General features: G+C 38.2%; 1 pseudogene; it reads left to right on the forward strand.

Annotated features, from left to right (window-relative positions):
* Positions 1-9411: 9411 nt before the first annotated feature.
* Positions 9412-15373, forward strand: LOC139316951 (phospholipase A2-like; annotated as a pseudogene).

Genomic DNA, 15373 nt, shown 5'->3' on the forward strand with positions numbered 1-15373 from the left:
AGTGAAAATCTATCATAAGTCACTTTTTTCAGTGCCTTTGTAATTTTGAACAGTCACTAAACAAATGGTTGTAAATTGAGGATTTCCTGTATACCATGTCTGTCTTTTTCTGAAAAACTAAGTGCTCTATCCACTCATGATCCTTTCTTGCCACTGCCCTCCTACACTTGCTAAGGAACGGTCTTTCCCTTATAGAGGGTCTTATACTGTATAATCACCTCTGCCTGAGCTATAAAAGCCAGTCTCTATTTTTATCTTCTAAAAGCTTCCTATTTGTACTGCTGCTTTCCAGGAACGATGGTTTTTTGGGGGAAGATAAAATTGCAGAGATTGTAATATTTTAGCTTAAGCCCTTGCAATAACTTCAGTTGTTTATTCTTCTTGGTATTGTAACGTAATACATTTAGCTACCAATTGCCCATATATTGGCTGATCAATACCAAAAATTATTTCATTTGATAAATTGTTCACATTAACAGCAGTAACTTTCTATTTCTGACCAGAGATTTGAATCATGCTTTAAACCAACAAGATTATTCTAATTTGTTCAGATATATTAGCTGGTACCACTATGACAGTCCTAAATGCATATCACAACAAAATCAATTTAATTTAGAGTTATTCTTTTGGCAGAAGGACTGACTATAATATATTTAGTGACAAAGTGTTGGCACATAGCCATTCTGGTAAGGTTGTGAGTAATATAGAATAACAAAAATACCTATAAGGTACACATAGTCTTCATGTAGTAACCACAAATACAATCAGCAATGCAATCATTAAGCAAAATAGTCACTAAGTGAAAAATCACGTGACCACAACTGTACTTACAATTTTACTTCAGCTTTCTTTTGGCTTACTACAGTATGTCAAAAGCCAAACAGCCAGGTTAGCCCAAATGGCTGGGACATTTGACTCACAAGAAGTCAGATAAAAGGACAAATTTACCTCCACTCCCCTACCCTTTGAAATGCTCACTGTGGGGCTGGGGTAATTAGCAAGAAGAAAACTAATCTTTGTATTTACATTTATTGGAGAGAAAGAGGTTACAAGAAAGCAAACACACAATGGGGAACACAAATAAAAGGATTGTGATAGCACTGGATATTTGATAGGAGGTTTAGTGTGAAAGAGCATTTAGTGTGAAACTAATTGGGGTCTTGCAACAGCATAGGTTCTAGTTAAGGTCATAGAGTTGGTTAGCACTTTTTAAGGGATGTGCTGCCCTGCAGAAAAAAGTAGCTCCAGAAGCTTACTTGTGCAGTCTTTCCACCCTGTGAAGGAAAGGAAACTACATACCATAGGACTACAAGTGCTAACTGACTGTAATGGCATATACATGACTAAAAGAAACTGCCAAATACATAAATGTAGTGTTGGTTGCAAAGTTACTTTTACATCTCCATTGTAACTCTGAATGGTTGCTGTCTGAGACAGTTGCTAAATGAGGACTACCTGTACCAAACTGCCTACAGCAGGAGTGTCAAACTCAATTTCATTGAGGGCCACATCAGTGTTATGTTTGACTTGGGGGTCCAGGGTGGGTGGCCAGATTGGGCATGGCCAGCTCGATGTCACTTGTGTTGGGATGCCTGTGGAGGCCCAAGCACTCTGCCAGAGAAAACAGGCTCCCAAGCTCTGTTTTCGCTGGCAGAGGCACCACAGGCCAGTCCTTCACTGTTTCAAGGGCGGTCCCACGGGCCAGATCTAAGCACTGTGTGAGCCAGTTCTGGCCCCCCGGGCCTTGAGTTTGACATCCCTGACCTACAGTGTAAATTTTGAATGTGCGTTTATCATGAACTAGTTAGCTATGTTAGGAACTTGACTCATAATTGAATCATGATCTATTGAATTAACCTAATTGAATTGGCATCACACTGAAGCATAAACCAACCACAATGGTTGAGCTTTCACAATATAGTAGGCTACTAACTTACCACCCATAATTTGGCCTACACATGTTTGGGGTGAACTCAGTTACAGTTGATAGTAGACCTCAGTATTAAAGTCCATAAGGGAAGAATCACTAATCAGACTTCCTCGTATATACTAGGGAGCAGCAGACAAGGACTGCAGCCAAACAATTTCATGAGCATTCAGGCCATAAATTGATGAAGTTCATCATAACATTTTTTTTTAAAAAAATTGCAGTGACAGGTTCTTATTTTGCGATCCTTAGTAAAGTTACTCCTGAGTCAGATGTGATTGCTAGTGACTTCACAGACCCACCCATGCAATTATTTAGACACCCATGTGTCTAAATTATCATTTCCTCTTCCAAGACTTTAGACTAAGATCAATCTTATCCCTCTGCCCTTATTATGTTATGATGCTTTGTGAGTACTTTAAAACCTGTGAAATATAAGCCGCTGGGGACCCTTCCCGCTAGACTGTTAGCGCCGGCCTTCTGCTGAACTACCAGACCCAGCATTCCCAAACAAGTGGGCCAGCCCCTTTCCCTTTCTTCAGTCAGGTTGGGATGGCAACGGCCAAAAAATTCTGGCTCTCACGCTGAAAGGCAATTCTGGGAGTTGTAGTTTCCATACTTTTCAAGCGCTCAGCTTAAGGAGGGCTACTTAAAATACAGCAAACCCCACTTTATTATATCCTTGATTCACTTGTTTCTCACTTGAACTTATTGTCTCACATGTGGAAACTTGTAGCTTTTGCCATTCTTGCTGAGCTCACAGCACTTTTCAAAGAAATGACTAGTTTATTTTAAAGTCCACATACTGGGCTGCTATGATCAGCTGTAGTTGAACAAACAGAAGCTCACATACTCATGTATGTTGTAATTTACAACATGTAAATTATTTTGGTACAGTGCATATGAACTTATGGTTAGCTTGGAATTTATGTCAATAAAATAGATAAAACAGCTCTTTATTTACTGGAAACATTTGTTAGTTTTTAAAACCTTATTTTCCCCTTTTGAACAAGTGCCAATATTCCAGGTCTAGATGTATATTTGCAGTTCTTTTATTAAATTTAATTAATTTACAGACAGAGTCTTATGACAAACTTCTGGCAACACTTTTTTAAAATAAAACTGTGAACATCAGCTTTTGTATAAATATATTCTAGTCATAATGCATTTATAGAAGAGGAGGGAGAACCCCTGAAGAATGAGAACTGAGAGCAGAAAAATGCTGCAAATACAAATATATACAGTATTTAAATACTGTTATTTTAACATTCTTGTTAAAATCCTCTTAGGCTGGTTAACACATGATTTATGTAACACCTTTTTCTTTAGCTAGTCCTGAGTTATAGGCTGAAAAATAAAAATACAGCACCATGCATTGTTCAATTATTAGTAAGCTTCACAAAACCCACAAAATAAAACCTGCATAAGGATACTGATGATGGATCTTAAATTTTTGCTGCTATCCTTTCTTGGGATTTGGGAAGTTGTACTTCTGTCTAGGGCTAGACCTAGGGACCCCCAGGTTAGGGAAGACCACTCTTGCTCAGTGGTTTGGAACCCAGAAACTTTTTTTTCCTGCTGTAGCTCCTACATGAAGAATATGTTGCAGCAATGAATAGTACTTAATACTGGGAGGAAGTGGTCTTTGAAATGCTCTGCTAATCAGGGAAAGTATTTATAAATCATATTTGTAAGGCTGTCCAATTCTAGGCAATTCTGAGGAGAAAACAATTGAAACAATATATGAAAACCATTGAGGGAGTCAAAATACTTAACCTAGAGAGAACAACCCATGACATGTGCCATACCCTCTCTTCCCCAAAGAAGCCTTCCATAATCCAAGTCTGGAGGGAAATTCTAGGCTTGCTCAGAGAAGAGCAGAGCAGGCTGTTCAGATCTCTAAAGGATGTATTCCAGTCAATCCATTCCAGTTCCAGTAAAGGCAGTTTTCTGGGAGTTGATCAGACAATGTTTCTTAATGAATGCCGTGTAATCACTAGCATCTTCAATTGTGTCATGAGGAAGGCTTCTTCATATAAGAATGAGCACATCTGATACACCAGATGGATCCGTACAAAAGGTCTTCCTTGTCATAGCTTCCACCTGCTCTTTGAACAAGAGCTGAAATTCCAGAAGAATCCTAAATTGCATCAGTCCTGAAAGGAGAAGTGTGACTTCCAACCAGAACTAAGGTTGAACATTTGGTAATCCTACACCCAGAGTCATTTGGTCTTGTTAGGGTTGGACATGAATCTGCTCCTTCCCATCCAGGCACTGGAATAAGAATTTGCATCCCTTGGTCAGCCTTGATTTGAGAAAAACATTTGAGTATAATTGGCATACTGATGATGCCTCTAAACCAATGGGTGACTTTGTTCATCAGTATCATGTAGATTAAACACAAGGGGTGAGAACATTGAGTCCTGTGGCATTCCATTAATACCTTAAATGGCTTTCAATTCTATCATTTCCCTCCTATTAGTATGGACTGGAACTAATATGGACAAAGGAGGAGAACCAGCACAATAAATGCAATCAGTACAATCTCCACATTATGTTCCCACCTAAAACCCAACAGAAAAAGGTCTATCCATTTCTTTCAGGGTTCTCTGAAACTACAGATTTTGGTATTTAAGGCTTGCTTGTAGGAGAGCAATGTAGGGGCAGTCCATATCTAGAGAATCTGTTCTGGTCAACCCACTCCAGTTTCTAAGGTTAGATATTGCAACAATAAAGGCACATTTCTGGGAGCTGATCAGACAACATTTCTTAATGAATGCCATGTTGGGCTAATCATATCTTGAATTGCCTAACGGCTTACTAGCAACCAATTTAGTTTACATGACTTAACCCACCAGTTACCAGGATTTTCTTCACAGAAACCCGGAAGCAATCAAAGAATAATCAGACCATGATGAACAACAAAAGTGGCTTGAGTAAACAATTGTTTGGTTAATTATGCTTAAGTGAAGTCTGAGGAAAAATTTAATTTGCTGTACAACCTAATAACATACAAAAAGATTTTTCACCAATAGATGTACACAACATGGACTGGAAACTTGAATTCACTTTTATGTTTTAATAAATGAAACCTAACTCAGAATATTGCAAAGTCAAAAAAAGCATACAGGAAGAAGGCAACTGAAACTTTTTCCATGCTGTTGCTGAAGAAAATCATATGGCCTCGTTGCTGCAGTCCCAACTCTTCCTTGTTATGTTTCACCAAGGATAGTCACTTGAAAATGATGGATTAATTTTAATTTTACTCATTTACTAAATGAGTAAAAAAAAAAAAAGACAGAAAAACAGCAAGAAAGAATATTTTTCAAAACTTGTGTATGGATAAGAATAGGTACACCTATGTTCCTTGCTTTTTCAAAATAAAAAAGGAGAACTTACAGGTTGATTTCAATTCTATGGTCTGCTCAGACTCGGTGACAATATTTATTAAATGTGCCTGCCGCCCATCTCACGCAGGACCTTCTCTCCGGATCGTTTGCCCGGGGCAGGCACCGGGGACGCGTCACGCAGCCCTAGCAGAGCCCCGGAATCTCTCTGTGCAGTTGTGCCTCCCTGCTGGTCTTCGGCCCAGAGAGCTCATGCGTGGTGGCTCTGCTTGGGTGCTGCTGGCCCTTTAAGCTGCGGGGAAGAGAAGCGTTGCGAGCGAATGGCGCTCGGGTCCGCTTGCGGGTCGCATCCTTCTCTTCTCCATGGTAAGAGGCGCGGCATTCCCCCCCCCTCACATACCCCCTCCATCTTTTTATGGGCAGCTGGATTGAAAGTTTAGCGTACAATCAAAGCAACTGACGGTCTTTGGGGATGTCAGGTGGCAAGTCTGCCTTCTCAGTCGCCCTCTGTCCGCTACTGCCTTTCCGTCTCCCGGCGACGGTTGCTGAAAAAGTGGCGGAGACTTAAAAGAAAAAGGCGGAAAGTTGTTTTCCCGCCCGCCACTGGCTAGGATCGCCCAAACTTTCCTTGTCCCGTCGGACTCTCATTCACCCCCGCCCTTCTGAGCGTGTAGCATTACAAACGAAAGAAAACGGTACATATTTCAAAAGGGGCAGATTTTCTGTCATCTGTCATCTGGGGAATGGGCAGAATTCCTGGTGCCTTTCTTGCCTTGCCGAAGAGGCGGCGGTTTTGCCAGGTGGTAGTTGTCGGCTACTCTTAATGTAAAGGCTATGATGTGATTTAGAACATACTGATTCTAACGGTTTTGGAAGCTTAACTAGTAAATGGAAAAACGCTCCTTTTGTTGGGATGTAAAACTATTGCTTTTGTGTAGATCTGCCCACACCCTATTAGCTTTGGATTGTCCAAAATCATGGGAGTCTAGAAAGAAAACATATTTCTCCAGGTGTTTATTTCACTTTTTCAACTGATACCATAAGTTATTAAAACCTTTCAATGTGTACCTGAAAAATAAAAATAAAATTGAAGATAAACAATTGCAGAAAACGATTAAAATACAGAGGAGAGAAACCTATTAAATGCCCTAACCAAGGAAGAAAGCGATGTTTATTCTTTGATCAAATGTCTATGAAGATTCTCAGCTATCAAGGTGGTAGTTGTATCAAAAGTTGTTTTTTATTTTGAAAAGGCAACTGGACTGATTTTTGAGGAAAAAAACAGGACATTTTGCTTCCTATTCTGGAAGCTTCATCAGTTGGATTGGATGCTGTGGAAGATGGAATGATTTGTTACTATCAGGGCCGGATTTTCCTATAGGCTAACTAGGCTTCAGCCTAGGGCCTCAAGATCAAGAGGGGCCTACATTCAAATTGTTAGCAAAATTAAAATTACACTTTCACTATAGGTGAAAGGGCCTCATAAGTGGAATAGCCTAGGGCCTCTTTTCATCTAAATCCGGCCCTGGTTACTATTCTTTGATCTTCTCATTTTATTTCAGGACTTCTGGATTTTTATCTTTACCTGATTAAAATACCAATTATATTCCTTGTTCACCAGGGCCTTCGTGAAGTATATCATGGCCTCATCAGTCAAACACTGGTGGATAAAGAAGAGAATCTTCGTGTTTGCACTGAGAAAATGCAGTTCACATCTCCATGTAACTGGAATGCAGATTGGAGCTACTGAGTAAATTCACTTTCTCCTCCCCCACTTAATTATAGAGAAGTGCTTTTTTATTCAAGGATGTGTGGTTTTTATAGCTGTTTAATTACCGTAAGTCAATCTTTCTGCTTTGGAGAAAATGTCTACTTAGTAATACTTAATGTATTAGCGTGTCTCTTCGTTGAGTAACCGAAAAATAACTTTACTGTTTATATTTTATACAAAGTCATTGTTAAGTTGGCTACTCTACAGAGATGGGAGAGTGGGTGTTGTTTTCCTACTAACTTATCTTTATTGCTTTATATTGCACTTGAATATGGCTTTTTATTTTAGACTTTTTGTTGTTGTTGTTAGCCGACCCATCGCAACCCCATGGATGACCCAATCACGACCCCACCTTTATTATTTTCTCCCCAACAACAACCCTGCGAGGAGGGTTGAACTGAGAGAGAGTGAGTGTTCCAGTCATCCAAGCCGCTTTCATGTCTAAGGTGGAAGTAGAACTCAATAGTCTCCCAGTTTCTGTCCTGGTGCCATAACCACTAGATAAACTGACTCCTTGTGACTTTTGCTCACAAGGCAAGAAATATCTAACTTCTGAATAGATACACTTATATTCTGGATAACTGGAATTTATGGACAATTGTACAGTTTATATCTGAAATAAATCAAATGTACCCATTAATTCTGAGGTTATAATCTTAAACACACTATGATATACTATATTGCAAGAGATAAAATTTATAATTGTACCATTAATTGCTGTAAAGATTGGAAGCTACTTCTTTGAATCATTTCCCCCCTTTTTCTTACTTTGTATTAGCATCTGTTAGTTTTTGTTTTTAAATTTAGATAGATAGAATGATCCATTCCCCTAAACTTGAGATTTAATTTTGAAATACCTGTAATCATAACAAGGAAATTTATTGAGTAGTCAACTATTTGATATTGAGATTCATTTCTATATAGGTTATCATGGTCAAGTGAGCCCTCGGTACACAGTATAGCCAACTGGTACAGAGACTTTAGAACAAAATGTCCCTGGCAGTGAAATACAAGTAAACTACCACTGAAAAGGAGGGTTAAGATGGTATCGTGCCAAGATTTTTGGAGATTACTTAAACTAAAACAAAATTTCACAGCATATTTAAAAACCCTAAAATGTTACTTATTAATAGAAGGTAAGGCAATCAAACCGGTCAGTCCTAGAGGAGATCAACCCTGACTGTTTTTTAGAATTGTGAAGATGAAATTCAAATACTTTGGCCACCTAATGAGAAGGAAGGACTCACTAGAGAAGAGCCTAATGCTGGGAAAGATTGAGGGCAAAAGAAGGGGACGACAGAGAACGAGGTGGCTGGATGGAGTCACTGAAGCAGTAGGCATGAGCTTAAATGAACTCCAGAGGATGGTACAGGACAGGAAGGCCTGGAGGAACATTGTCCATGGGGTTGTGATGGGTCGGACACGACTTCGCAACTAACAACAACAAAAAATGAATAGAAGGTACTAAGGGATATTTTGTTCCTCCAAATTATACTGATTTTTTTTCATTTTGGCAGAATTGAAGAAACAAATCAATACCATACGTCTCATTAAAACAATAAAGTAATTAATAATTTTCCTGAAGAATATTAAACTTCATGGATTAGAAATAGCTGTCTCCAAGGAAGAATACGTTGTCAGCCTCATTGCAGGAGAGATAGACTGGAACATTCAATCATATGGACCTTCATGATGCTGTCATGGGAGAGAGCTTATTCTTTCACAAAATGGCTGTCATGGAAGAAGGAAAATCCCAAACAAAAACCAGGTGTTTCAAGGAGCCCCTAGGCATATAGAGAACCCCAGTAATTTTGAATTAATATTCAAAAATAGATATTGAACTACATTTTTTCACTTTAAACGGCTTGCTAAAATCTCAAGCATTCAGACAAAATATCTTTATTTTAATAGTTCTTTATCTTAGATGCTGCCAATACCTGTTACATAGAAATTAAGTATTTTAACACTAAGAGCTGTGAAACAAATGGTGAAGTCAGTTGGGGATTGCAAGCAAAAGAACCCCAGCTTTGTGGTTGTAATATGTCAACCTGTCCAGCATATTCAGTAAAATTCCCTTTTAACAAGACTTGATGAAAGGAACAATCTGCAAATAGAAGCCCTGGCATCAGAGAACTATCCTTCCACAAGCCTCTAAATAATTATCTCTTTTTGCTTAGAAGGAAGTGTTTGAAATTTACAGAATCATATATTTAGTTTTGAGAGTAGACATAAAGGAGCATCCAGTAAGACTGTTTAGACACACCCATTGCTTGGCTCAGTTTGACAGAAGAACTTACAGGGAGAGTCTACTCTAAACAGACTGTAGGTGTGCAGACAGAGTGGGGTCATACGGAGTTGATCTCCACATGGAACGCCGGCTGATGACACTGTTGCTGTTTCAGGCAGGTGAGTGCAAATGAAATGTTAAATGATGGTAGATGCTGGACTGAAAGAAATGCTGATCCTTTTCCCCTTCTGTTTTCCTCACTTAATGCTGACGATGCATTACATGAGTCTTAAATTGCTGTTAAATTCAAGTGAAGCAAGAAAGACACGGATAGATGAGTAAGCTCACTTTTTTATATTGTCTTCAGTCCCAAAAACACATAACGATGTCATAATAACCTGTTTGAGCATTTAAATAGTAAGGGAATATGTACATTTTTTTTAATTTATAAGTGTGAAAACTTGCAAACTGAGATAAAGACTTGTTACTTGAAGATTGTACTTATTCCAGTTAAGTGGGTGTCACAGCTAAACATTTTATTAGACAATTTGGTGGAACTAATTCAATAGGTATTTCAGTACAAAGGCAAATAACAATTCTCATAGCTAAATATTTCTCCCACTTTTTTGTGTATGTGTTTGTGACTCTTTAAATATCACTTTACCTTTTTTTAAATCCTCCCGCAGTGATGCTTCTGTAGAAAGGTTTATTTCATGTGTAGGCTGTGGAGTGAAGTGAACAAATGTCAGCAGAAAAAGTTTATTGATTTAAAAAAATAACAGTAAAACTTGCATGCGCATTAATAAACCCTGTAAGATGTGGAGCTTCTGGTTCTGGGACGTTAACATCTTTAGTTCTGAATAAGGTTGCACTCCCCCAAACCTGATGCACAATCTGGGGGTCTTCCTGGACTCATGACTCTTTCTCAATGAGCAGCTGGAAATTGTGGCTGTTGCAAAACTTTGTGTAGTGCACTAGTTGTGCCCTTTGCTGGATTAAGAGTCCCTGCACTCAGTCATTCAAGTCCTGATCATTTCACACTCAGATTGCTGAAATGCACTCTACATGGGGCTACCCTTGAAAAATATTTGGGAGCTTCAGCTGGTGCAGAACACAGATGCATGGGCAGTTCTTGGGGGCCCTAAGATGGCTCATTTTACACTACTATTCCACAAGCTGCAGTGGTGGGCAGTTTGCTTCTGGATCCAATTTGAAGCATTGGTTATCACTTTTAAAGCCCTTCAGGTCCAGGCTATCTGAGGAACTGGCTCACAGTGTGGGACTAACCCACCCTTCTATACTAGTAGAACGGGGATACTGCGAACCCTATTAATGAAGGAATTTTGGATGGAAGGATCCAGAAGAACATTTTCTGTCGTGACTGCCACCCTATGGAACATCATGCACCCTGAGGTGAGATTCACACCCACCCTTTTGGCCTTCTGAAAGGCCTTGAAGACATGGCTGTGTCAACTGGCCTGGAGCCCCAATGATGGTGCGCGATTTTGGAAGTGGCTAATGAATTAGGTATTTTCCATCTGCTGCCCATGCCCACTTTGCTCTTTCCCTCTCCACACTGGTCAACTTTAATTTAACTGAATTTTAAATTTAAGATTCCCTACTTACTGTTTTAATGTTATATATTGCATTTTAATTGAATGATTATAAGACATCTAAAGTTGACTCAGGGAACAAGTTTAATAATAAAAAATAAAAGACCATTAGCACAAGGTATTTTAAATTATCCAAAGATTTCTAACTAATGCACTTGAAAATACATCAGTCCAAACTCCAGAATTAAGAAATCTGAGATTCCCATAAAGCCCAACAAAATTTCAGATTTTTTAGAAGAGACTATTAATAATCTTTCCATGTAGAAGAAAACATGAGGCCTTCTGTACATTCTTAAACTTCTAAGGTTTCAGCAAAACTGTCTTGCCAAATAAATACTGTAATACAATAGTCAATTGTGAAACTGCACTTAAGTGTTTAAAATGTGACAGACACTTTTCTGAAATGATACTTGATTGAACTGATAGGTGGCAGGAACCAGTAAAAAAAAAAGAAATTTTGCCTTAGTTCCTTTTTAATTCTTTGGAGGCCAAAAGCTGTGATTTGAAATATGTAAATATTCAGAGACTGAATTCAGTCCTAATAATTTATCACTTTGCCTATCTTAATGTGGATATAATTCTTTTAATAAATTGAAAGATTTTTCTAGGGCTTTGAGATTTTACACACACACACGTATTTTTCTATCCGTGAAATAGATTTTTTTTTCTATGATTTTTGAGCAATTCTGCAATGTATATTTATATGCTTTAAAGTTTAAATGCTTTAATATAATGCCTTAATATGCTTTAAGTCAATGGTCCCCAACAGGTCCCCAGAGACCTGTTCCATGGAGAGAGGTTTTTCCGTGGACCGGAAGGGGCATAGTTTCATGTGCTGCCTGCACCCCGTCGATGGGGCTTCACTTGTTTGTGCAGCCTGGTTTCTTGCAGGCTGTGGCCTGGTGTCGCTCCACGGACCGAGGGTTGGAGGACCCCTGTTGCTTCACATTTAACAGTCATACTAAACTAAAGTATTATTTCAAGTAGGTTATTTTAAATACCATAATACTTACTTTGATTTATAGTTACCGGTAAATGCTATGTTAAATAACTGAGGTTAAGACAACCTCAGACGTGAGAAGGGTAACACCAACCCAGAGCTTAATCTAAACTTCCTCTTCTTTCTAACAGCTGCCCAACACTCCAGTCAGACACAATATAATGTATATATTAATGCAGAAGCAGATTGTGTAAAAAGAGATAAAGCAACTATTGGATGGTGCTACTCCAATGTAGTAAAATCTTAATTTCTGCCTTTGCAGTATGGAATGGTGTTCTTGGAAAAAAACACTTTGTGAATAAAAGAGGACTCATTGAATTATATGGAACCCTAAAATGTGGTACAAGCCGATTTCCTTTGGCCTATGTAAGTTACGGATGCTATTGTGGTCCAGGAGGAAGTGGATGGCCTACGGATGAAACAGATTGGTACGTACTGTACATCACTTCTTTCTCTATTAAGTTCATATTTCCATTACATTCTTCAACTGAATTAATCCCACTCTGTTTAATACATTTTAATGAAGTCAGCTTTACTTTGAGACAAGAATATCTAAGAGCCATGGTGGTGCAATGGTTAGAAAGCTGTATTGCAGTCTAATTCTGCCGCCTGCCATCAGTTTGATCCTGACCGGCTCAAGGTTGACTCAACTTTCTATCCTTCCGAGGTCAATAGAATGAGGATCCAGATTGTTGGGGGCTATATGCTATAAAAATGCTTAGAGAGGGCTGTAAAGGATTATGATTTGCTATATAAGTCTAAGAGTTATTGCTATTGCTATCTGGAAAAGCAATAGTATAATGTGATAGTAAAAGAAAAAGAAAAGCAAGTAACAAAATAACTGAGTATTCGGAACAGTAACGTGATATAACTAGTATAAACCCAGTCCTTTTATTATCCTGGATGACATCATGTTGCTAAACTGAGAAGGAATAGAAGAAAAAGTATGACCATGTGATCCCTTGTTGCAGTGGAACTAGAGATGCATTTATTTTGAAAAATTACACTTAAGGTTTTCCCTCTACAATGTGCATTTGTGAACATCAAATTATTGCTGCTGTGTTTTCATAAGAAACTGAGTTTAGAGAAGTAGTTACTTCTTAAAATATCCAGATTGATGAGATTCATAAAAGTACTTGATTGGGCTTGTAAATGTCTCACAACCAGAGCACTGTAAAACTAGAGATAGAGTTTCACAGTCCCGCACATACTACTTGATGTTCAAGGCTCATATCAATGGTATTAATTATTCTCTGTTGCTGAAAGGTGCTGCCATAGACATGACTGCTGTTATGACTTTGCACAATGACAAGGCTGTCACCCCATAACAGACAGATATAAGTGGACTTGTCAGGACAATACTGTGATATGCGGTAAGGTACAACCTGAATGTCATTATTTTTATTTACCTTATCTCAGAGAGGCACAAGTACATACAGATGTTCTAGAGGTGAAAAATTCAGCTTTAATTTCAGATGGTCCTATTGGTTTTCTCAGAGATCTTGGAAGATTCATAACACTGTTCTAACCAGACTATTTTAAAAAACTTTAATACTAACACAATTTCTCATAGTTGCCTGAAGATTCAGTTTATAAAAAACAATGTAATAGTCATTGAATTAAACCTTTCTCTGGGTTAAAAGTGATTATGAAAGGGTATTGATTTTGATATTGGTTATTTTAATTCATTCATTCAAATGAACAGAATGTATCTGCCCTCAGTGTGGAAGGGATTGCCACTCTCGAATTGGCCTTTTTAGTCACACTAGATGCTGTTTTAGGACCTCTTTCCAGAGCACGATACCATAGTCTCTTGAGACTGAAGGATGCCAATGACATTCAAATGAGATTTGACCAACAACAGTATTATACTGCTATCCTATGCTTAGCCAGAGTATCATTTTATTTTTTCCATTTTGCTAAGCATGGTGCTAGGAAATGCCAGTCCTTTTAGCCAGGCCACCACTGGGCTGGAAAGTTCATACTTATGACCTTAAGTTAAAGCAGTTTCAATCTTTTTGTGGAGACTAGTAGTGAGAAAAATGGTTGTATTGAATATTGAATATACTGTCTTGTGCTAACTTAATGCCATGTACTTTTACTCAAGATGTTTGTAGCATGTTGTCAGTTTTCCAAGGTCTGTGGTTAGTTTGAAGATGGAAGGGTAAAGTTTTGGACAGAAATCTTAATATGTAAATATGTAAAATATATAAACAGTGTTGAATTGCTGCAATTCATAACACACGGGTGGGCAAAATCCAGTGATTTTAGGGATGCAGGCCATTCATTGTAGCCACCACTTGACTGTGATGGCTAAAAATAGTGATACAGTGTTGTTTCTTTGAGGTTCATGACATATTGAAACTCTAGGGTACACTTCAAAATAGGCTGAACAGAACTTTTCAAAAATAAACCAGTCCTGAAAACTCTGCAAAACTCCAGCCCTATCCAATGCCCTGCCTACTGTGGCCCTTGTTCTTGGACACTTCTCAACCTAAAGGGCAGCTCTTGATCAGCAACCACCATAACAGCAATAGCAATAGCACATAGATTTATCAGCTGCTCCAAATTGCTTTATAGCACTCTCTGAGCAGTTTACAATGTCAGCAAATTGCCTCCAACTATCTGGGTCCTCATTTTACTGATCTCGGAAGAATGGAAGGCTGAGTCAACTTTGAGCTGGTCAGGATTGAACTCCTGGCTGTGGGCAGAGTTAGCTACAATATTGCATTCTAACCACTGTACCATCATTCATAACAGAGTATCATGACTGTGGATTTCTTAAAAATTACAGTACGAAAGAGCAGCAAGGATTAAAATCCTTTGCCCACTTAGTGAAAGAGGTGTTTTCTTTTTCATACTTCATATTACTCAGATGTTTAGATTTCTGGAGAGTCAACTGTTGCTGAGACACTGCTCTCCTGAATGACTTTTCACAGAAAGGCCTAGAAAAATGTTTGTTTTAAAAGAGGATGTGTGACATAGGGCTTAATAAATAAAAATGAACATGGAATGTAAAATATTCTGTTTTAAAATTGATAAATACATATTATGTAATTGTAAGATATAGTGTGTTAATGCATACCTGTTAACCCAGCCAATGCTTTCCCAATCATGAATTTTGGTTTCTTAATGTCCAAAATGGCTTTCAAGTAATATGAATTTCATTTTAACCATTTTGAGGTGTTCAAAAAAGTTTCAAACAGAATAATCCTTTATCTTTTAAGATTATACATCTTAATAAATACCAGTTTCATAGATAAGCAGGACTATTTTGTTTTTGTACTCTACTTCATCATAACCAGCAGTAGTATTTTCTTCATTCCTTTTTTTCAGATGCTGACCTAGACAGATGTCAAAACATAATTTGCCAGTGCGACAAAGAAGCAGCTCGGTGTTGGAGATTTGCACCATTCAATCAGCGCTACATCTTCTGGCAAAAGTATCTTTGTGGCCAAATATATCCTTTATGTGGCTATAGGCATTAA

This window comes from Pituophis catenifer, unplaced genomic scaffold (genome assembly GCF_029215685.1).
Source record: "Pituophis catenifer annectens isolate HBS135680 unplaced genomic scaffold, rPitCat1.0.hap2 SCAF_4, whole genome shotgun sequence".
In the NCBI taxonomy this organism is placed as follows: Eukaryota; Metazoa; Chordata; class Lepidosauria; order Squamata; family Colubridae; genus Pituophis; species Pituophis catenifer.